At 41.7% G+C, this 22,978-nt stretch overlaps 1 protein-coding gene across 2 annotated transcripts in view; it reads left to right on the top strand.

The window, feature by feature from the left end:
- The first annotated feature begins 19,699 nt into the window (after window positions 1-19,699).
- Window positions 19,700-22,978, top strand: part of MPP7 (MAGUK p55 scaffold protein 7) — a 215,434-nt gene continuing 212,155 nt past the window's right edge. For both annotated transcript variants that reach the window (XM_061126383.1, XM_061126385.1), the window contains exon 1: window positions 19,700-19,902. The gene's annotated coding sequence lies outside the window, so the exon portion shown is untranslated. The remainder of the gene's footprint in view (window positions 19,903-22,978) is intronic.

The raw sequence follows: 22,978 nt of genomic DNA on the forward strand, positions 1-22,978 counted from the left end.
AGACACCTCCCCATTATCTCAGAGTGGATTCGGTTGTTGTGGTGAACAGTCAAGTGTTTAGAGGGAAAAACCCAAGTGTGTTTTCTTCTGTTCTATTTGGACCAAGTTTCTCTTATGTTTAATATTTTGAACTGGAACTTCCACTCACTTCTCCCTAAGTTGTTCTAAAACTTTGAGAATTCTTCCTCTTTCACCTTCACCCCTGCTCTCATCTCCCCTACCACTCAACACTCAGGAAGGTTTCTCCTAGCCCCAATTTATTTTATTTATGTATTTGAGTTCAGATACTTGAGAGGAACTCTCTGCGTTTCCTTTGTTTCTTAACAAAAATCAATTCCAGGTGCTTTCTAAGTATCTCTTGAAAAAAATGTGTCTGCATGGGTCTCTCTTCAAATGGAAACTGTTTCTTTGAAAATGCTTGAAAAAAATCACATTCTAAGAAATGAGATTAAAGTTGTTTGTGCTGCCAAATTTTTAGCAGTCTTTAGTTACATTATTTCCTGTGTTGTTATAGTTTCAAAAATGTATCAAGTTGCAAAACAGAGCATCATAGAACTGCATGTAACTGTTTCCTGTTACTTCTGAGTGACAGATTTACACCAGCTGAAAATTTATGATGTGTGTGCTAAACAGCACCATATAACTGCATAACTCAGGCATTAGAACAACACATTCCAGAATACTGGAATTGTAACACGTTGTGTTAAATTAGTAGAGTTCTCACAGTGTGGTAAGCACAACCTTTGTAGCCAGCCACTCTTTGAATGAGTTCAGATCCTGGATGTATGTGTAAGCTGTTGGGCATTTGGTGTTGTACTTTCTCTCTGCCCCAGTTTCCTCCTCTGTAAAATTGAATGATAATATGTATTTGCAGAGTAATATGAGAGTTAAACATGGTAACATATTATAAAATATAGGCTACAATTTAAGTGCTCAATAATGCTGATTTTATACACGCACATGACATACTATGATAAAGTTTTCTAGCTATAATAATTCTAACAGGCTTATACTATTCATATTCTAAATTACTATTTAGGTTATAAAATGTGTCTAAACTGCCAAGAAAAGCAAAACTGTAAAACAGTAACTTTAAAACTCCTATGCTTCAAAAAAATTTTAATGATATCCTTTCAGTTTTAATTTACATCATAAATCACTTAAATGGAGTGAGGCTAGGATAGGGTTAGGACCGTCCTGTTGGAATAGATGGGAAATAGAAATACTGTGTCAAGATAAGCCACCTGTAATTTATTAATCACACACAGACACACACACCCAGACACACTTTTGACAAACTGGCAATACATGTGTCTCAGATATTGCCTAAGTTGCTTAAAACATGGTGCTAATGAAACCAAGATTTGCAGGTCACTTAATTTCTGTAAGAATAAAAAGTCCCCAGTGTCTTAGGGTAGCTGGAAAGAGAACTTGAGGAAAGGATAGATGGGGTAACCCAAGCCAGGACCACAGCTGAATAAACATAGTCAATGGCTGCTCAATTAACAGTGAGTCAGTAGCACCATACTCCTGTATCAAGGGTAGAACATATAATTCCTAAATGTCTAAAGCCTGGAATTAATGTCTGTGACCTCAGTAATACCAAGAGATGAATTGTGAGAATGAAGATTGTTCTAATTTTCTCAGTAAAGATAATATTTTTAAAGAAACAAACTGAAAATCACTTCTTGGGGCAGCATGTTTAGTTTGTATAGTCATTTTCATTGCAGGCTGATTTGCTAAAATATGAGTGAACAAGTCCAATTTAGGGAGTTGAACGGTGCAGTATGGTATTGAGTGTGTAGTTTCTTGCCTTACAATTCCTATTATGATTTTTAAAGTTACTTAAAATTGTTTCTAAAGACCTCCCGTGAACTTGACCTCAGGAACTTACAGTTATACTTGGTTGAGGCCCCTGTTCCCAGTGGGATTAGTGTGGGGAAGAGAAGACGGAAGTTGATCAAAGGCAGGGTTCCCTCAGTGAGGATCTGGGAAGTGGGAGGGGTTTACACGAATTCTGAAGATGTTGCCCTCCATTCGGTCATTTATCAAACATTTGTTGAGCACCTACTATATGCTGGGTCCCAAGCTGAGCAAAATTGCTGTGACACTGCCCACCCTGAATTGGTATTCTTGCGGGAAGATGGTAGGTAAACAAGTAAAAGAATGCATAATTCCAAATTCGCATAAGTACCACAAGATGAATAGGGGGCTGTGCAGGAGAAGAAACACAGAACAATTTCAGATAAGGAAGGAAGGAATAGCATTTCTAAGGAAGTGGCCTTCTTAGTGGAGGCCCAGAGGGAAAGGAGTCAGATATTTGATGAGGCTAGGAGATCATGTCACAAGAGAGAACATCTCCCCTGAAGGTGTCCACGGAGGAAAGGGTTTGCCATGCTAGTGGTGGTAATATACACTGTTGGCAGGGGTGGAATATAATAATCTAGGTGAAGAGTTGTGAGTGATGAGATTGCGGAAGTGAGGTTTTGATTGTACAGTAAAAAATGTGAATTTGGTGGTAGGTGTGATGGAAGTTATTGATTTAAATAAGGAGGTAATGATTGAATTTATTATATTCTTACATGGTCACTGTGGTTGATGTGTAGAGAAAAGATGAAGGTGGACAAGAGTGGGAAGTAGAGAAATCAAATAAACATCTATGTTTTCAATAGCTTAGGACAAAGATGATGACAGCCTGAAACACCATGATGGCAGTGGAGATGGAAGAACCAATAGTTCTTGATAGGCTGAATGTGGAAGCGAAGAGAGGGAAGAAGTAAAAATTACTCCCAGGTTTCTGATAGGATATAATTAGGCAGTTGGAGGTGGCTAAGATGGGGGAGAAACAGGTTTGGGGAGGAAATCAAGAGCTCGGTTCTGGAGAAGAAGAATCCACGCTTTTGCTAATGTGGTGAGCTCCCCTGCTGGGTCTGCATGGATGTGCTATTTTCATCTGAAGTGTCTGGGACTGGGTGGGTAGTTCTACATCTTGTCACCCCCAGAAACAGATTGCCTCTCCAATCTTATGCTCACTCTTTGAGCAGAGCCTTTCCCTCGCCAGTTCTTTATTCCAACTACATCTATTCTTCGATCTCCTTGAAGCCTCCACTTAAAAAACCTTTGACTTTTCTGCTCAGTTCACCTGTTTTCTTCTGGTCAAGCTTGGCTCCTACCGAGTCAGCAGATTAACAACATGACCCACTTTCTCAGTAACCCTCTTGGTCCCCCATGTTCTTTTTCTTTCAGGTGTGCAATCATTCATTCAATACATTTTTGTAGAGTAGCCTACCTTAGTGGGAAAGTCAAGGTTCGTTTTATTCATAAAATCAAAGACTGCCTCTGAAAAACTGACTGATGCTTCCAAGCACGTTTTCCTTCAATTTGAAAGGGGAAAACTTCAGGATAGTTTCCATTAGATCAACAAGGATAATGCTGGGATCATAGGCCTGGGAGGAAGTGGAGAGATGGCTTAAATTAACCTGTTCTTCCATGAAATGAGGTCTTTTGGAAGCAGTTCTAAGAGAGCTCACTGGAGCCATGAATGATAGTTTGCCAACTCTGTGGAATCTAGAAACCCAATTGAATTGATCAAATCCTGTATTTGGATGAGGTCCTCAAGAGATACCCAGTTATACCTTTTTCCTTGACCTTTTTTTGGATCCTTTTTCTCTTTGTTCTTCAGGTGTGTTCTTTCTTTCTAAGACTGGTTAATTTCTAGTGATTTGTGTTCAGATTCACAGACCCTCTCTTCTTCTTCATTGGCAGTGAAGCCTACCCAGGAAGCTTTCTTCATTCCAAATAGTACACTTGTCAGCTCTAGAGTTTCGTTTGGGCTCTTCTTCCCCTTTTCCCTCCCTCCCCTTCTTCTGTTTAAGTTGTAGTTTCCACTTCTTTTCTGAGATTCTCCATCTCCAATCTCACCCATTATGACCATCTTACCCTTTATATTTTGGAATTTATAATATCTGCTTTAAAATTCAAACCTGATAATTCCAACATCTTAGTCATTCAGAATATATTTCTACTGACTGATTTTTCTTTTAAGTATGGATTACATTCCTCTGGCTCTTCACATATATAGTAATTTTTATGGTATACAGGGCTTTATAGATGCAGACACTTTAGAATCTCTTATATTCCTTGAAGAGTGTTGACTTTTGTAACTGCAGGCAGTTATATTACTGAATGATCTATTATAACTTGTGGATTCTTGATTATTTAGGGCATGTCTGTTCGTGTTTTGCTCTCACTCCTGGGGTGAATCCCTCAGTCCTGGGACATAGCATCTACTCGTCAGGGAGAGCCCTTCTATGGTTTCCAAAAACAAAACAAAACAAACAAAAAAAACAACCCTGAGATGTCTACCAAACTCCTCTAATTCAGTAGGTTTCAAAATTCTGGACTTTGTTTGATTTTTGGTGGGAATGGCTAGAGTCTCTGTTCAACTTTCTGCCTTGTGTCTTTTGTTTTCTGAAGACATTTTGCAGTCCACCCAATGTATGCACAGTTTGAGTTGTTAGAGAGTTTGGGAGGGTTTATATTCAGACTCTGGGGCTTCCGCCTTCGTGGCTCCCTTTGTCCCAGGGTTTCCACCATCAATATCCAACCACTCAGCCATGCCACTCTCCTTCTGTCCCTCAGTCCAGTAAGTCCACAGCTTTCTTCTTGACTCCCAGCCACCTTTATACTGCCTGAAGCTTTCACCTGACTTCTTCCCAGTGCCTTCAAATCATTAAAAAATTATTTCAGAGTTTATAGTTGCTTTGTCAAAAGTAAGGCCAGTACAGTACAAGCTACTCCACTCTTATCAGCACTAAAAGCCACAGAGAGTATTCTCGCTGGTGAGTACTAGCAGATGTGCTTGGCGGATGCAGTGCGGTATCTGTTGGGAAGTTATTCACAGCACCTGGCTTCTTGTCTCACTCATCCTCAGATCACCTCAAAGTAGGGAGAAAAGAGGAGTTATCACTCTTCTCATTGTACAAAAGCAAAACCCCTAATAAAGAGAAGGGGAGAAAGTGCTTATGATCAGAGTATTTTAGCCAATGGATTGAGAGTGGGCTGTAAACCTTCACATTTATTTTGTTCTTGTTGGTCAAGGTTCAAATCAGTACAGCCATGAAAGCAAAAAAGTTGTATAGATGTGTGCATGCCCTCAGTTACAGCAAAACTTCATTGTTTCAGATGCTACTTTTTGGTGATTTAAAGTACAAATGTGATTCAATTTTGCATTGTCTATTAAAGAGTTCTGCAACTGAAAAACAATTAGAAATAGTAAAGGAATATAGCAAACTGGTTGGTTTTAAAAGTAATACACAAAATAAAAAACTTTCCTAAACTCAGAAAAGAAGATGAAAATACCAAGTAAGAGAGACAGTGTTCACCCAGTCACAACAACAAACCAAAAATGTGAAGCACTTAGGAATAAACTTAAGGAGGAAGTATTCAAGGAATATTGAATTGCTTTGTGATTCAGCTCAAGGCAGTATTCAAGGCTGAATATTATCTAAATTGATAGATATCCCAATCAATTGGAGGAGATGGAGCAGGCCAGATGACTTAGGTTAGGCTAGAGATTATTAAGAGGTTCAAGGAGCAGCCAGGTTCATTTTGGAAAAGAACAAAAAAAATGAACAGTATCCCTTTATAATACATTTTAACATATGGTATAATAAATGTAAAATATGATACACTATGGTGGTTAAAATGGGGTGGTAACATAAAAAATACACTGGTTAAAACTGTGGTAATTAAAATAAATACAGTAATGGAAAAGAACACAGAGTCCAGTATACATAAAAGCTTAGTATAAAAAATATTTCAAATCAGTGCTACATTGTATTTGGACAAACGGAAAGCCATTATACAGAACTGGGTTTATACTTTATTCTTTGTACCAAAATAAATTCCAGCTCTATAGAAAACGTAAAAGCTAAAAATAGAACTATGAGGTATTAAAAAAAATGGGGCAAAATGTTTATAATTATGGAAGTCTTCCAATGGAGGAGAAAAGCATATAAACCTTACTTCTTTTCAGTAGAAAAATAAGATCAGAACTATGAGTCTATTTGGAATAGAAATCAACTTTTAATCAAAATGCAGTTAAGGAAAAATCTCAAGGTGGAAGCATTTTTATTTTTATTTTTTTTCAGGAATGACTGTGAGTAAACTTCTGACACTCAAAAAGAAAAACCTGAGACTCCTACCAGGACTTTATAAACGTGTAGACTTCATCCTTGTCACATTAAAATTCTGCCTGACTGGGAAAAAAGGAACACTAGGAATAATGTCCAGTTTTAAGGAGTTTATACTTTTAAAAACTATAAAGCAGGCCTTCAAGAACAATTATTCTGTACTTCTGAAGATGTGAATTTGAACACTGAACCTCTTTATTGCATGTAAGTGAAAGTTCTAATCAGTTTCACTTATTTTTATCTCTTATTTAAAAATTCAAAAGTAGATCCAACAGAGATGACATTTTTTATTAAGCAGGCATCAAGAGTCTATTCTATTATTAATGAGGCCCTAGAAGTTTAAGACAAATAAGAAAAGCATTCATGGTTCCCGGGACAGAACAACAGTGTGTGTGAGGACAAGCACGTCTTTACTGTCAGTGAATGTGGACAGAGACCACGTCAATGTCAACAACTGAAAGATACAAAGGCATTTTCTTGTTCACCAGGTCAGGGGGACGGAGGGAACCCCAAGCCAAGTGCCATTTATTTCCTCTTATCTTATAAGGAGTTATTATCTGAGCTATTTTTGGTCCATGGAGCTCTTCCAATCACCTCTATTCTGTGCAACACAATCAGCCAAGGCCAGGCCAGGGCACAATGGCTGCCCTGTGCTGAGCTTCTAGGCTCTGGTCTGGGAATCAAAGTTTCACTTGGGTCTTGACTTGAAAAACCATGTTCTGAAACGTGTCCCTAAATAGTCAAGTGTGATTCACCCCATTGGTAAAAATAGAAACCTCACTGGAACAATGGGAAATGGGTTAAACTGCTTCTGTCAAATAAAGAACGAAATAAACAAATTAAGGCTCCAATGAATCTGTAAATGAGTCTTTAAAAATCATGAAATATAAAACACAAGTTTTTAATTCTCTTTATCCCACCCTTCTCATAGGATTAGAGAAATTTTTTTACTGAGTTACTACGCTGATCTGCCAGATTTCCTTATTATGGTCAAACAAGAAAGACAAATATTTTTTTTTCTAGCTGCAGATATTTTTCATTCTGCTGACGACAGTCAAATGGATATGAAATAAGCCAGGTAGAATGTAGAACACTTGTATTTTTAAGGTGTCTTTCCAAGGCATTTTCTCCCATTTGAATTAAATCATTTTTTAACCTTTTTGGCAAGTTGAAATCAAAACCTGAGTGGCCCTAAGGCGCTGCCTTGCTCCTAGTTTGGGCTGTGCTGCACGATGAGCTATTTTTACTGCCGGCTTGGAGCCATCTGGTTTTCTCTGTGAAGGTTCACGACGGTATTTTTCAGAGCAGCCAGTCACATGTCCTCTTTCCCCAAGTCCAGGCTGGTGACCTGGAGAGGAATGTGTGAGACACTCTAGCATCTCCAGCCTCGGTCCTCTGCTGTTAGCTGATACTCATGGTCCTCAGGGCTGAACGCTGGGCTTAGTGGCTACCAACCAGCACTTAACTCCCTTTTGTACAGTCAGTGCTGACGTTTGTAGGCAGAGCTGGAACTGGGGTTTACAAAGTGCCTGGTAAATCACCAGCCATTTACCATCATGGCGGGATAAGGCATCCCCCACCCACTCCCGCCCCATCACATTTTCTGCCTTGTTTCTGGGATCAGTGCGCCAGATCAATGTTAGGGAACCGAGTGCCTTGTCACAGTAAAAATATGCTGTGGACAGACATTAGAAAAATATCCAGAGCAGACTTACGGGGAAGAAGAACTTGTCTCATTCTGCTCCAACAGCCTCAGGCAGGGCGCTGTCACGCTTCTCTAGGAGCGAGCATTCCTGGGAGCTGCGGTGGCTGTCACCCCACACCCCAGGAAAGCCTTGCTAATGATCTGGACTCTTTTGTTGGTCTTTTCCGTTTAAAAAATTGCAACTGAAGTGTGGCCTGTCACCATTTGGAGAAGTGTAAGTTTCTTTACCTTTCAACACCTTTCAATTCAATGACTATTTATAAGGTGCCTGGAGGACCTACCCAGTCTCTGCACCTCTGACCTCTCACGTTTCCAGACGACAGCACCAGCACAGAGGAAAGCCGCCCCCCTTCTCTGCAAGATAAACAGAGTTCTTTTCATTCTGCCAGATTGCTTTAGGTCCTAGGGTGTTTTGGTGACAGTACCTACTAGAAGTGCAGAAAAAAATCCCAGTAATTAATATGGGATTATACAAATGAAAATAATAGATTTTCACCGACCCAAGAACATTTTTCTGCATCATCACATCCCCCCAAAGTCTTTGGTGTCCAGCTCTAGAATGGATGCTCACAGCCAGACAGCACTGGGTTAGGACAAGCCTCCGAGACTTAGAGGGTCTAAGTCGGCTGTGTCCTATGTGGACTTCATCGCTACACAGCGGATTTTTCCCTTTAAGGATTTTCTTAATATTGGTCCAAACTATTCCTCACCCCCTGGTCATATTTTCTTGCTAATTGCTTCTACCACTTATTCAATGACTTCTTTCAACTACCAGCCAATGGTATTGACCCTGTCCATGAGGCAAACCTTCACCTAAAACCACTCTATGTGGTTGTTAAGAACACAGGCTGTGATGTCAGCTCCATCACTTAGGAGCCGTGGACAAGTCATGTAACCTCCCTGAGCCTCAACTCTCTCATCTATAAGAAGGAATCAAAATGATAATACCTACTTCACAGGGTTATGATGAGGGTTAAATTAATCCTGGGGTCTATAAACCAGTGAATGCCTGTGAACTTGAATGGGGTAATTAGTTACATCTGGCCCATTAGTTTTTCAAAATTTTGGTATCATTAAGCATGTCACTGGATCTTATTATTTAATGTGTTAAGAAGAAAAAACCACTTTGATTATCATGTAATTTTTACTGTGTCAGCAACAGTCTCAGTATATTTTCTCTCTTTTAAAAAATTATTTATTTTTGGCTGTGCTGGGTTTTCATTGCTACTCAGGCTTTTCCCCAGTTGTGGGGGCAGGAGGACCCTTTAGGTGTGGGGCATGGGCTTCTCATTGCGGTGGCTTCTCTTGTTGTGGAGCACGGGCTGTAGGACACTCAGGCTTCAGTGGTTGTGGCTCACGGGCTTAGCTGCTGCGAGGCATGTGGGATCTTCCCAGATCAGGGATCAAACCTGTGTCCCCTGCATTGGCAGGCAGATTCTGTTTCTCTTGGGTCCCATCCCTGATAGGCTCCACTAGACGGCCAAGAAAAAGCAAAGACTCCTTGAATTAATACATGTGCTGAGTACTTACAGTCATTCCTGGCACATAATAATCATGATATATTTGTTCAATATTATTATCTCATTTAATCCTCAAAATAACCGCTAAGAGGTAAATATGGCCATTATCATCTGCTGGAACATATGCTTATGAAGGCAGGGATTGTCTTTCTGTTTTGTTCATTGTGTATCCCCAGAACCTAACGGGTGTCTGGCACATAGTAGATAGTCAACAGGTATCTGTTTAACAAACGTCCAGATCCCAGTTTTGCTAGTCATGGCTTGCAGACATAGTGCAGTCTAAACAAATTCTTTAAAAAACAATTTTATAGAGAAAACTTAATCTGAAGGTTAAGAGTGACAGTTGAGGGTTTTGACTTTGATACATGGCAGACAGGTTTAGTTGCCAGCTGTGCCAATTATCAATTATCTAAATTTGGGCAATTGAGAATTCCCAGGCGGTCCAGTGGTTAGGACTCCGAGCTTTCACTGCCGAGGGTGTGGGTTAAGTCCTTGGTCAGGGAACTAAGATTCCACAAGCCATGTGGTGTGGCCAAAATAATAATAATAATAATGGGGGTAATTAACATAATCAAACTAGCCTCTGTTTTCTCATCTAAAAAATAGAGACAATAATATATATCCCATGTGTTTACTGTGAGGACTGAATGCCAGAATCTAGGTAAGGTATTTAAAAGGTATTCACTGTTACTTTTATTTAACATGGAGCAATTTAGATGTACAAAGCACTAGCATGAAAAGATCTTTCTCATTTGGTATCTATTCTCAGACCTGTAATTAACCTTTTACTGGTTTTCCAAAACAGTCTGCCCCAAAGATATATTCTGGTCTGTCTCTTTTGTGGGATAGAAAATTGCTTACATATTTGAAACATCAGCTCTTTTTTTCTGACTTTGATCAGCATCATTATGGTTTGAAACCTTCCAGATTCAAGTTCAGGATGGGTATAGGTCTGAGAGTGGTGAACTTCCTGGGTCCTCCGTGGGAAGGAAGCTTCTCTGAGCAGAGTGTTTCAGGATGGGCACTGGCTCTGAGGGGATCCCAGGGCCAGCCTCTCCCTTCTGGGATGCAGGATGCTCAGGGAGCTCTCTGTTCCCAGGATCACATCCGGTTACAGGGAAGGGAATGAGCTGTACTTAGGGCCATTCCCAGGTCCTTCCTTTGAAAGGAACCACTGTAGAACATAAACACACACACACACACCCCAAAAGACACATTAGAATTTAAACATGTGGAAACAGATGATCTGAAATAGAAGTTAATGGAAATTAAATAATTATTTTCAATTACTGAATAAAATACATCTATACATCCACAACTGTGAAGCAAAGACTTGGACCCCACCCTGAATACTAAGAGCACGTAAGGGGAAAAGGGTATGAGATGAATTTGCAATAATTTCAACATGACCAGCTCCTCTATCTGTAAGCAATTGGTAACTTCAATAGTTGTATTCATTTTTTAAGTAGGCTTATTGTAAGGTTCCTCTTTCTTACTAGTCTTGTAAAAAATAAAAGTAATTTCAATGATTTTACTTTGAAATAGTCTTTTTTCCTCTACCAGATTAATTTTCCTAAAATACCATTTTCCTCAGATGCGAAAAAGCTTTAGCAATTTCTTTTGGCTTTCAAAACTGATCCAAATTTCTCAGCCTGGCAATCTGGGTTATTCCATGGTTGTCCAACTCTTCCAGACCAAAATTTTCTGCTCCAGCTGGAATCCTCATTTTTCTCCAAACTTACATTCGTACTCCTGCCTTGAATACCTTTACCATGGGAAATTCTAAAGGAAGTCCCTCCTCCAAGCCCCTCCGCCCACCTCTCCCTTAATTAATTTCTTTTCCTCCAATGTGTGCTGATCTCTCACACTTTTCTCCTCCAGAGACTCTAAGTGACTTCTTAGTAGACCTGTCCCAGGTGTGACTGGAAGAAGCAAACACTGGATCCCCATAGAACCTTCAACAGAGCATTGTCCTTTCCTGAGGCAAAGAAGGGCACCATGAGGTTAATTTGGGTGGATAAATGTGAAGTTTTATGAATGGCGTCTTCAATTTTCAGATATTTAAATACCCTCTCTGAATTCAGGTCCTTAATTACTTCCGTGTGAGTGAAGTGACTGCAAGTTGCTCAGTTGTGTCCGACTCTTTGCCACCCCATGGATTATACAGTCCATGGAATTCTCCAGGCCAGAATACTGGAGTGAGTAGCCTTTCCCTTCTGCAGGGGATCTTCCCAACCCATGGATCTAACCCAGGTCTTCCGTATTGCAGGCGGATTCTTTACCAACTGAGCCACCAGGTTACTTCCGTGTAACCAAATATAATTCATGATGCAGCTAATTTAGAACACACAATCTCATTCTGAGTAAATAAAGTCAGCAAAACTTTTTCAAGGTAAAATGTCTTCGAAAGGGATTTCTAAAGCTTCATCATGTTATATTTAGAAACTGGTTCTTTAGTTATAAGTTTATAACTTTTAAAATAAACTTTTAAGTAAATTTATTTTAATTAATTAATTTTATAAATAAATTTATCTATTTATTTATAAATTTATAAGTCATAACCTGCTTCATGAAATACAGTTTTAAAAACACATTGTCTACAGATGGTGTTTATCTGGATTTGGTGTCACTTAAGCAGGGAAGTGAAAAAAAGAAACTTGAGAAAAAGACACTGTCTCATGTCCCTGCACACAGAGATGGAGGACTGTGTATCTTTAAAAAATTTTATTTATTATTTCATTTTTATTGTGGCTGTGCTGGGTCTTCGATGCTGTGTGCAATGCGTCTAGCAGGGGCTACTCTCTAGTTGCGGTGCACAGACTTCTCACTGTGGGGGCTTCTCTCGTTGCAGAGCATGGGCTCTAGGGAATGCCTGCTCAGCAGCTGCAGCTCACGGGCCTAGTTACTCTGGGGCATGTGGAATCTTCCTGCTGAACCCATGTCCCCTGTACCGGAAGGCAGATTCCCAACCACTGGACCACCAGGGAAGTCCAAGGATTTTGTATCTAAAAGCACCTTCACGTGAACATCCTGTGACCTTTCAATAGAGAATCCCAGCTTGGTAGGTGAGCCATGTAGGGAAGAAGGAACTGGGTATCCCGGGAGAGACTCAAGATCAGTGAGGTCCCGCACACAGTGCTTTGATGTGTTTTCCCACTTAAAGATCCTAATACCTCGGCACCACGAATGTTGTTATCCCCATTGTTATGGTTAAAGGCATTGCAATTATAGGCTCAGTGCAAGAGTTGGATTCTTTATTTCAATCCAAGGTAAACAAAATGACGATTACCTGTGACAGAATGCCCACTCCGTTGGGAGAATTATATACAAGGAGGCATGAAGGTGAATGCAAGCTTGCCACGGCTCTAAGTAGATGACACATTGTCATAATAGAGGCACTCAGAGTGACAGCCTATGGTCGTGTGGCTTGGGCAGCACACAAGCAAATGTGGGTATAACACATTTGTAACTTTTGTTATTTTTGGCAGGTGGCACTGAAGTGTCTTGTCCTACCAAAAGCAGCATATTGCAGCAAATTTCCAGCAAATGGAAATGAAGGATCTCAAGGAGGGATGTCTTTTCCTAATCTCTACCAAGGTGCCAATGGGTTGGCGGAGGCAGGCATGACAGCTCTTCCTTCCTTCAATCGTTGATGATCCCAAGCCTCTCCTTGGGGGTCTGCATCACCCTGATCTCCCTGCCTCTGTATCAATGTGGCAACACTTCCATGGTTTCCATCACCATGAGCCCTTGTAGGCTTTCTTAAAATAGTTTTTTTTTTTTAAGTTAAGGAATTGTATTTAGAAGTCTTGAGTGCTGGGGGACAACATATTTTTTTTCAGAAGTCAGTTTTTATGAATCTTGATTTCATAAAGTTTTGTAATCAACAGAAGAGTTTTGCTAGCATGTCAAATGGCAAATGCAAACAGCAAGGATGCTGCTGCTTTGTTTTGGAATGTCTAGCCTTGAAGTTTTAGGATATTGACTTTATCAGCTAATATACAGAATATATATACATGTATTGGCTTCTCAGGTGGGTCAGTGGTAAAGAATCATCCTGCCAATACAGGAGACACAGGAGACACAGGTTCAATCTCTGGGATGGGAATATCCCCGGAGGAGGAAATGGCAACCAACTCCAATATTCTTGCCTGGAGAATCCCATGGACAGAGGAACCTGGTGGGCCACAGTCCATGGGGTTGCAGAGTCAGACACAACTGAGCATGCACATATACATAAATATAATCTCTCAAAAATAAAACTTTGCTTTTTAAAATTAATTTTTATTGGAGTATAGTTGCTTTACAATGGTTGTATTTGTTTCTGCAGTACAGCAAAGAGAATCAACCATATCCCCTCTTTTTTGGATTTCCTTCCCATTTTGGGTCACCACAGAGCAATGAGTAGAGTTCCTTGTGCTCTATAGTGGGTCCTCATCAGTAAACATTTTTAAAGCAGTTTTAGCCATATTAAAAAATTCCACAGATGGTACAGAGAGTTCCCGTATATACCCTGTACCTAGTTTTCCCTTTTAGGAATATAGCACATTTATCACAATTAATGAACTAATATTGATACATTGTGATTAACCAAAATCTGTATTTTATTCAGATCTCCTTTGTTTTACATGGTGTCCTTTTTCTCTTCCAGGAGTCCATTTGACATCTACCATATGACATCTACTTGTTATGTCTCATTAACCTTCTCTTGGCTGTGACTGTCTCAGACTTGCCTTATTTTTCATGATCTTGACAGTTTTGAGGATTACACTAGTTAACTATTTTGTGGAATGTCCCATGCTGGGATTTGTCTGATATTTTTCCCTTGATCAGACTGGGATTCAGGGTTCTGGGAAGAAAGACCACACACACTGTCAACATGACTTATCACTGTTGATATTGGCCTTGATCACCTGGCTAAGATGCTATCAGTCAGGTCTGTCATCCCAAATTTATTATTACTTAGGGTGTCTTTATAAACTCTTTTGCCTACATGGTTTCTTTTTTTAACCTTAGAATTTAAGCTTACACATCAGAGACTTATCTATTAAGTTCCTTTGTGGCCTGCTCTGTACCAGGGAGAGGAAATTCAGGGATAAAGGAATAGTCATTAGAAAACTGCGTGAGTTAAGAAAACAGAGGCAGTGAAGCAAGAATCCTAAGTTTAGGAGAATCCCCTAAGGCACCATCTTTGTGGGCGGTGCTCTCGAGTCCTGGGCGAACCCTGTGTGTGTGTGTGCACAGTCGCAAGTTGTTTCTTCTCCGGCAGCTTTCATGGCTTTCTATTCTGCTGTGGGGGCTTCCCTGGTGGCTCCTGCCAGTGCAGGAGACACAGGTTCAATCCCTGGGTCGGGAAGATGCCCTGGAGAAGGAAGTGGCAACCCACTCCAGCATTCTTGCTTGGGAAACCATGGACAGAGGAGCCTGTTGGGCTACGTACGGTCCATGGGGTCCTTAAGAGTTAACGACTAAATAACAATTCTGCTATGGCTTCTCCTTACATATTTCTTAATCTTCTATATATAAGAAGGAGTCAGTTTCCAAGTGGCTTTATAAGGAAGCATCTGCTTTCCAGATCAGCACGAAGGATGGTGGATCGTAGTCTCCAGGGGATGTTAAGTAGAGCAACAGTGATTCAGCAGGTGATTTTCCCTTGTGAACTCAGCGAGGTAAGTACAGAGATGACTGATAATTAAATATAACTTCTGAGTAACTCACTTCACTCTCTACTTTTTTCAACTTTTCTATCAATGGTTTCCTTTCTCAATGTAAACGCTTACTCCAGTCATAAGCAAATATTACAAAATGAAGGTAATCACTGTTCCTTGGGGCTGTTCTTGCACAGTGACTATGGCTAAATAGTAAGAAGACTCATTTGGGGGTATTTTATCATTGTTCTCGCTTTATAATCATGGCAGAAAGAACTCTGGTCTTTCTCAAAAATGCCAAATGAAATTAAAGAATGATTTTCTTATCCTAGCTTCAAATGCCATGGATTGAAGAGTAAACTTGGGAGGATAGAGGCATATTTGATTGGGTATGAGAAATGTTAAGTGTGTGTGTATGTGTATGTCAGTCAGACAGACGTGTATTACAGGCACATCTGAGACCACATAAAGTCTGAGGCTTCTTAAGTGAACACACTAACATTTAAGCAATTAACAGGTCTCATCATCCCAGAGGTCCTTAACTGTAACAATGGTGACATACCATGCTGAGGCCCACATACAGGTTTGTACAGAGGTGTTCAGGGGGTCATTGGTAATCAAGGTTCCTTCACCCACATATCATGATGACATTTTTCACCCCTCTTCCTAAGAAGATATTACCAGCAGACCCCAACTTTTTTTGGCACCAGGGACTGGTTTTGCGGAAGACAATTTTTCCAGAAGAACAGAGCAGAAACGTAGACAGAGGCAGGTCTGAGGACAGAGAACTTCAGGTGACTTCCTCATGACTTTTTAGTTTCTGGATCCCGGGCTCTCGGCATGCTTGCGTGCTAAGTTCCTTCAGTCGTATCTGACTCTTTCTGTAGCCACCAGGCTCCTCTGTCCATGGGATTGTTCAAGCAAGAATACTGGAGAGGGTTGCCATGCCCTCTTCTAGGGGATATTCCCAACCCAGGGATCAAACCTGTGTCTCTTATGTCTCCTGCATTAGCAGGCATGTTCTTTATCCCTAGTGCCAGCTGGGAAGCCCCCAGGCTCTTGGAGACTGGATTATTTTTGCTTATATTTGGATTGTATAAGGCACACCTCCTATCTTTATAATTAATTTTGAACTCTATTATTAGGGTACAGGGATTACTTTTTCAGTGACTTTGAAGCACTGTGTTAGACATTGTAAAGACTGCATTTTTTATTTCTTAGTTACTTCATCTTTTGTTGCACCATCAGCCAGTGGTACTGAGAGTCTACACCATTCCCCAGCCTTTCCTCTCACTGGCTCCCTGTGGCATGGGCTGGGTCTCTTCCTTTATGGATATCTGCTAACTGTAACTTGAACTGATAAGGAGAAAGCATGCCAACCAGCTCAGGGAATGGCTGCAACTAGAAGCACAGATCTCTACCCCAAGGGCTTCAGCTCCATCCTAATTCTGGTCAAATAGGATTAGCACTCTTAACCCATTACTATCCCAAAAAAGAACATCAGAGTGACAAGTGGGTGTCCACTATCTTTAATGAATTTTGTTGAAGAAATGAAGGAGATGACGTGAAACAGTGATCAGTCTATTAATTCTCATACCCTGTCAGCTCCCTTGCCTTCTGAAGCTTTTTACTCACTGGACTTTTCTTTCTACCTCTGGGGCCATCCATGCAAGGCCAACTTGTGATGTGCAGAGAGCTGATTTTTTACACAACGGTCTCTAAGTCTTCACATTAGAGTCCCTTCTTCCTGACTGTTGTTCCCTGGATCTAGAACCTCGTCCCTCTTCACTGGGATGGCTCCTGATTCAGTGACTCTTCATTTCCTTCATGACCATGTGCTCAGAACCTTCAGGATTCTGTTCCCACAGCTCCCTTGGTCTCCTTATCACTGGTACAGAACTTGTTTGCTGATGGGTCCACCAGGGTCTTTATCTTATGCCCAGCCTGTCTTGGCAAAACAGTATGTTCTTCATAAATCTGATAGACTAATTTAGTGAATGAATGCCCATTTAAACACTTAATGATTTTATTCCAACATTAGCAACTAAATAGAAAGAAGTCTCCTTTGCCCCTCTCTGAAAGAACATGGCCCACCTGGGGAAGTGGAGAGAAGGCCTACCTTTCAATGAATGCTTGAAGTATTGATCCAAATATCAGGAATCCAAAAAAACAAAAACAATGACAAAAAAAAAAAAAAGAGAGAGAGAAAGAAAAAAATATCAGGAATCCATGCAACAGAATAAAGACTTCTAATCATTGCCTCTCAGACCATGCTGCCCTCTCTGCCCTGCCGGGTACCCCCACCCTTCCTGCACCAGCCTAGCCCCCTGGCCTTCTTTCTGTTCCTCCAGCATGTCACTTCTCTTCCTCGCTTAGGGCCTCTGCTCTGCTGTTTCCCCCACCAGGAAGGCCATAGTCTTAGAACTTTGCAGAGATGGGGTTTCTTATTTAGGTGGCAACACAAATGTTAGCATTTCTTGTAGAGCATTTCTCCTTAGAGCATTTCTCTCTCCTTTCCCAAATTAAAGTCACTCCTTCACCTCTCAAGTCTCTGTTTTCTTCTTTGCTCTGATCCCTTTCTGTAACTTCATCTGTTCAGTGGTTCATTGTCTGTTTTCCCTAGCTGATGAATAGCTTCCATACTGTCTTGTTCAAGACTAAGCAGAGTGCCAGTCCATGGCAGGAACTAATACTTGGTAATTCATATTGATTACATGTTTGGTGAGTTAGTGAATACAAGAATAATCTTTTATATAAATTATTTAATCCCAAAGAAAGAATTTTAGTGACAGAATCTTAGGTGTCATTGTAGAATACACTTTTTGGAAAGTTTTCCTCCCAATTTGTTCATACCAAGCAATGCTAAGCCCTTCTTCTCTGTCCACCCTCCTTCTTCTTTTAAACATAACTAGATCTCAACAGTAAGTTAGTTTCTCAGAATACTCTGGGACACATTTTCAGACTATCATTTAGAATTCCTTTTATTACAAGAGTTTTGTAAAGAAACATCTTTGTGGGTAATGAGGTTACTGTGTCCTCCAAAGAGCTTTATTCTCTAGAAATGACAGCAAAACAGGTTGGTCTCATTCTTTGTATTAGGACTCCTGTCCCAGTTCATGTTTATCCTAACATTTCTTCCTTATGTTTGACTGTTGTCGGACTCCATTTCTTCTCAACACTATAAAATTCACAGAGTTGTTGGATGAAGTGTGGGTGTGTGCTCAGTGGTGTCCCCCTCTTTACGACCCTATGGACTGTAGCGGGCCATGCTCCTCTGTCCATGGGATTTCCCAGGCAAGAATAATGGAGTGGCTTGCCATTACCTATCCATCTCATGTCTCCTGCATCGGCAGGCAGATTCTTTACCACTGAGTTACCTGGGAAGCCCTTTGGATGAAGTGCTTTACTTCAAATAGCCTATTTCAGAACCTCGTGGGAATGACAAAAAGAACAGAAAAGGAAAGTGGCTAGAGTGTGAAGCAGTTGTGGTGTCCAGTGAGATCCGCTTCACCGCCTTTTTACAGGGGCTGATGCGGTCTGAGGGCTCAGATGACTCTAATTTCAGGTCACTGGTCTTCATCTCCACTCCCTCCACTGCCCTCTGCCTTCAATCTTCAAAGTTCTCTCATCTCTGAGAGCTGTCATTCCTCTCTTTCTTAAATTCCCTCCATTAGCTGACTTTTCCAATTTATCTTCTAAATTTCTTTCTGTAGCCTACTTTTTTGGATTAAAGCTTTATTTTGTACTCTGAATTCTCAGTTCTTGCTCTAAATCTGTTTACAGTGTATTTCATTGTACACTGTGTGTTGGGTAAATAGTAGTTATATGGAAAGGGTATTTATAAAGTTCTATAAGACAACTGAAGGGGGCCGATACCAGATCGTATTATACATTTTTGATGGCCATCAGGTGTTGCGTTTATTTTCTTCTGTTGTGGAAGTATTAGCCCCCGGATGCCGTCAAAGTTTGCCTTCACCATTCTCTGCACCTTATTCATTTTCTATTGATTTTTTCTAATTATAAAAGTAATTACACGTTAATATGGAACAGGAAAAGGTAATTAAAAAAACACTCCAGCATAATCTTGCCAAGGGTGAAAACACTGCACGCCGTTTCTTTGCATGTCAATTTCCTTCTAAATCTTATGCAGCATTAAGAAAAAGTACCCAAGAGATCGCTCTAAATTCAGGCGATGCTGAAGATTAGCTGTTATTCACCAAGTTCATACGGAAATCAAAGACTCTCGGTGGAACAAGGAAGCTCGCTTCCAGCAAAGGAACCTGGGTACCCCGGGTTCCCTTCAAGGAGGCACCTCTTCCAGAAGACCGCGAGTTCCGCAGCCACCTGGGAGCCGAGCGGAGCCGAGCTGGAGGAGGCGGAGCTTCCATGATTGGCATAGAGGGAGAGGAGTTACAGGGTTGCCACCAATCAGGACTCGGCTTTGTTTTCCTGTGCTGACCAATGAGAGAAGCGCTGCTGGTGAGCCTGTCTCCAAATCGGAGACACCCACTCCTACCGCGACCAGTCACCAGGCGCCTCTTATACGGCACTCGCCGTGCTCTCGCCCCGTGGGCGGAGCTTTCCCGCCCCGCCCCTCCGGCCGAGGCTCCGCCCCTCCGCGGGCGGGGGCCAAGGCGGTGACTCGCGGCTGGAGCCCGGGGTTGGGGGGGACCGGGTTCTCCGCTCGTGAGTCCTGCGCCTGCCGCGGCGGTGCCGAAACCCGCAGGCTGCTAATTGTCCTTAGCCGCGGCCACGGCCGCAGGCTCCGTACTTCGGCCCCGGGCTGCCGACGCCTGAGAGAGCGCTCCTCCCGCGGCCACGGCCGCCCGGAGCAGGTAAGGGGCGCCAGGGCTGCAGCGCGTGTCCGAGCCCGAGCGCGGGGCGGGCGGCGGGCCAGCTCCCTGCTCTCCCGCCGCAGCCACCGGCCGGTCGGGCCGCGTCTCCCGAAGCCTCCCGCCCGCCCCGGGCGCCTCCGCCGGGATCCGCGGCGGCTGCACCTGGCAGGCGGTGGGGGCGGGACCCCCGGAGTCCCGGACGCGGCGGGACTCGGGGCGGCGGCCGGGCCGGCGGGGCGGGGGATGTGCAGGTGGAGGGAAACGCGGAGTTGAGCCAGCCGGGCTCCGAGGAGAAGGACCTGCTGATAAGCGGTGAGCAGCCCGGCGGCTTTTTATTTTTTAAGCGAGAGAGGTATCTGCACTTAGGTGGTGTGAGTTACGCATTCCTGGAAACGGCGCTTTGCACACTGCGTTTACCCAGGCACACGATTTACTTCTTATTTATTATTTTGAATTTCAAAGCAGCCTCTATCGTGAACTTACTTGGGACTTTTTCTTCCGTGACAAGCAGACCCAGCAGTGTGACTCACCTTTGTCTGGGCTGCAGTGGGGGCCGGGCGGTTGGGGTGAGGCGAGGATGCCGAGCTGTTGTGGAAGATGGTGGGGGTGGGATTTTGTTTCTGCCTCTCTCCTTGGGTGGGTGTAGAATTGCTATTCTTATTTGTTTAAACGTTAGCATTCGAATAATAATAATAATAAAGCTTTTCTAAACATAGACTCTGGGCTTTAGATTTTAGGGGGCTGCACCTGCTACCTAGGCAGTAGTACTCTGCAGACAAATCCTAGGCAGTTGATTGCAATGACTGAATGATGATTCACCTCTGATGAAGCACCTTGATTGATGTTACCTTTCCTCTGACGTGCTTAAAAGCCTTTTCTCACTTTCCATTTGTTCACAAGTGAAATGAAGGTCACGAGTTTGAATAGAAATGGCACAGTGAGGACTCTCGCAGAGGTCCTCCTTTCCAGGTGCACTGCATTTAGGTCTTTTAATTGAGCAGCTCACCGCACTCCATCAATATTAGCATCCTCTTAACTCTCTAGAAGCAGGTAGTGCGGCCCACGCCCATTTTGCAGGTACATAAACTCAAGGCCCTAGAGATGAAGGGAATTCTGCCCCAAGTCACTTGACTTCTGCTCTTATACACCTGTTAAGGGGTTTAATGCAGGATCCAGGAAGATTCCTGCTGTCAGTCAAGCTTCTGCCTGCCGATTTGATTCATATGCTCACCAGTCAGGGGTGGAGATGGTTATTTCCAAATGAAATATTCTCTTAGGCTTTTTTTTCTCCTAGGTTGCTAAGATAGTTTGAATTTCACCAGAAAGGTCATTTTTCACACAGGCAAGAAAACCTAGTGGTGCCATCTCTCTTTTAACCTAGTGAAAAATCTCTATTTTAAGTTTTGGGACGTTTTCCACATTAGAAAGTCTTTTCTTTGTTTGCATCTCTGGCTTAGCATTGGGCTTGAGTAGTGTTTTCTGAATTCAGTTGAATTAGTTAATATTCATAAGGCAAATAAAAAATAATGATAAAAGAATAAAATAAATTAAAAAAAGAAGGGTAATACATTGGTTATGATTTTTTTTTTTTTTTTGCAGGGAGTTTTTGCTATAAATTTAGAAGTGTCAAACATGTAAAATCCTCCATCCTTTGATGAGAGTAACGCAGGGGAGTTCAGGGAGTTCGAGGATTAATGGCAAGTAGGTTTAGTTGGATGGATGGGAGGGACTCCTTGAATAATGCCAAGGTGTGGGGACTCCTAGGGAGTTGTTAGGTTATGTTAAATTTATTAGTCATCAGGAACATGAAAATGCCTTATTTATTACTGAATGGAACTATTTGATCATAAAGTTATCCCTTGTTTTCATGGCAGGTGCTCTCCTGGGTGGAACATGTACATTTTGAAATAACGTATTTGTTAAGTAAAGTATCCTCACACAGGCCTTGACAGTCCAGTTCTGATTCTCTTTACTCATTTGTGTTTTTATGCACTCAATGTCTTTACTTAATTTTTACTCTTCTGGTCAAATTAAAATTTCTAGCACCCAAGCAGAACATTTCCTAAAGAAACCTTTATCATCTGCTGATTTGTACAGAAAGTGAGCTTTCTTTTGATGAGCATCTCTTGCATTGTGATGTGGGAAGTTGGAAAGATTTATTCTGTTTGCAGAGCGGTGGTGGTTTAGTCGCTAAGTCGTGTCTGACTCTTTGTGATCCCATGAACTGTAGCCTGCCAGGTTCCTCCGTCCATGGGATTTTCCATTCAAGAATACTGGGTTGGGTTGCCATTTCCTTCTCCGGGGAATCTTCCCAACCCAGGGATTGAACCCAGCTGTCCTGCATTGCAGGTGGATTCTTTACTGCCAAGCCACCAGGGAAGCCTTGTAGAGAGAGTATTTACCTGTATTCTTACCTAGGGGTCATAGCCCCCCTGTGATGTTAAGGGTTTCTACCCTTCAAAAAAGATTTAATTACAACATTACAGTACTTCCACTAGATGGTGCACCGGGTGCTGTTTAGTGCAGATTTCAGGTTTTTTTTTTTTTTTAATAAGCATTTCACTGACAAAGATACAAACATACACCAGCTGTCATCATTGAAGTTCAGACAGAATTGCAATGAGTGATTTAAGTCAGCTTTATTAAATAAGATTAATTGGAAGGACTTGGCAGCTGAATTTTAAGTAAAGGAAGCTGTTAGTAATTTTAGAAATAACCTGTGAGAAAACTGGTTCTTGCTGTAGACAGGTACCTGGAACAGTGTCATTTTATTGGTTTTTATTTCTGTACACTTGAACCTGTTTGTTTTTAATGGTTTGTGTTTTGTTTAAATCTTATGTGAACCATGAGGAGCTATTTGAGTGTGGTTTTATGCCTTCTATGAACAAACACGTAAACAGTTTTTTTCCAGGCGTGTAAAACTGTTTTTGTGCTTTTTCCTTGAATTCTCTTGTAATAAATCTTTCTATTATTTTAGAAAAGCATGATTATCAGCTTCAAGTAGGAAAGAGAGAGGAGCTTTCTCCCCTGGAAGGCAGGAGCTGTTGGCTTGCTAGTTACTGGTTAATTGCTGCTC

The sequence above is a fragment of the Dama dama genome, chromosome 23 (assembly GCF_033118175.1).
Source record: "Dama dama isolate Ldn47 chromosome 23, ASM3311817v1, whole genome shotgun sequence".
Lineage (NCBI taxonomy): Eukaryota > Metazoa > Chordata > Mammalia > Artiodactyla > Cervidae > Dama > Dama dama.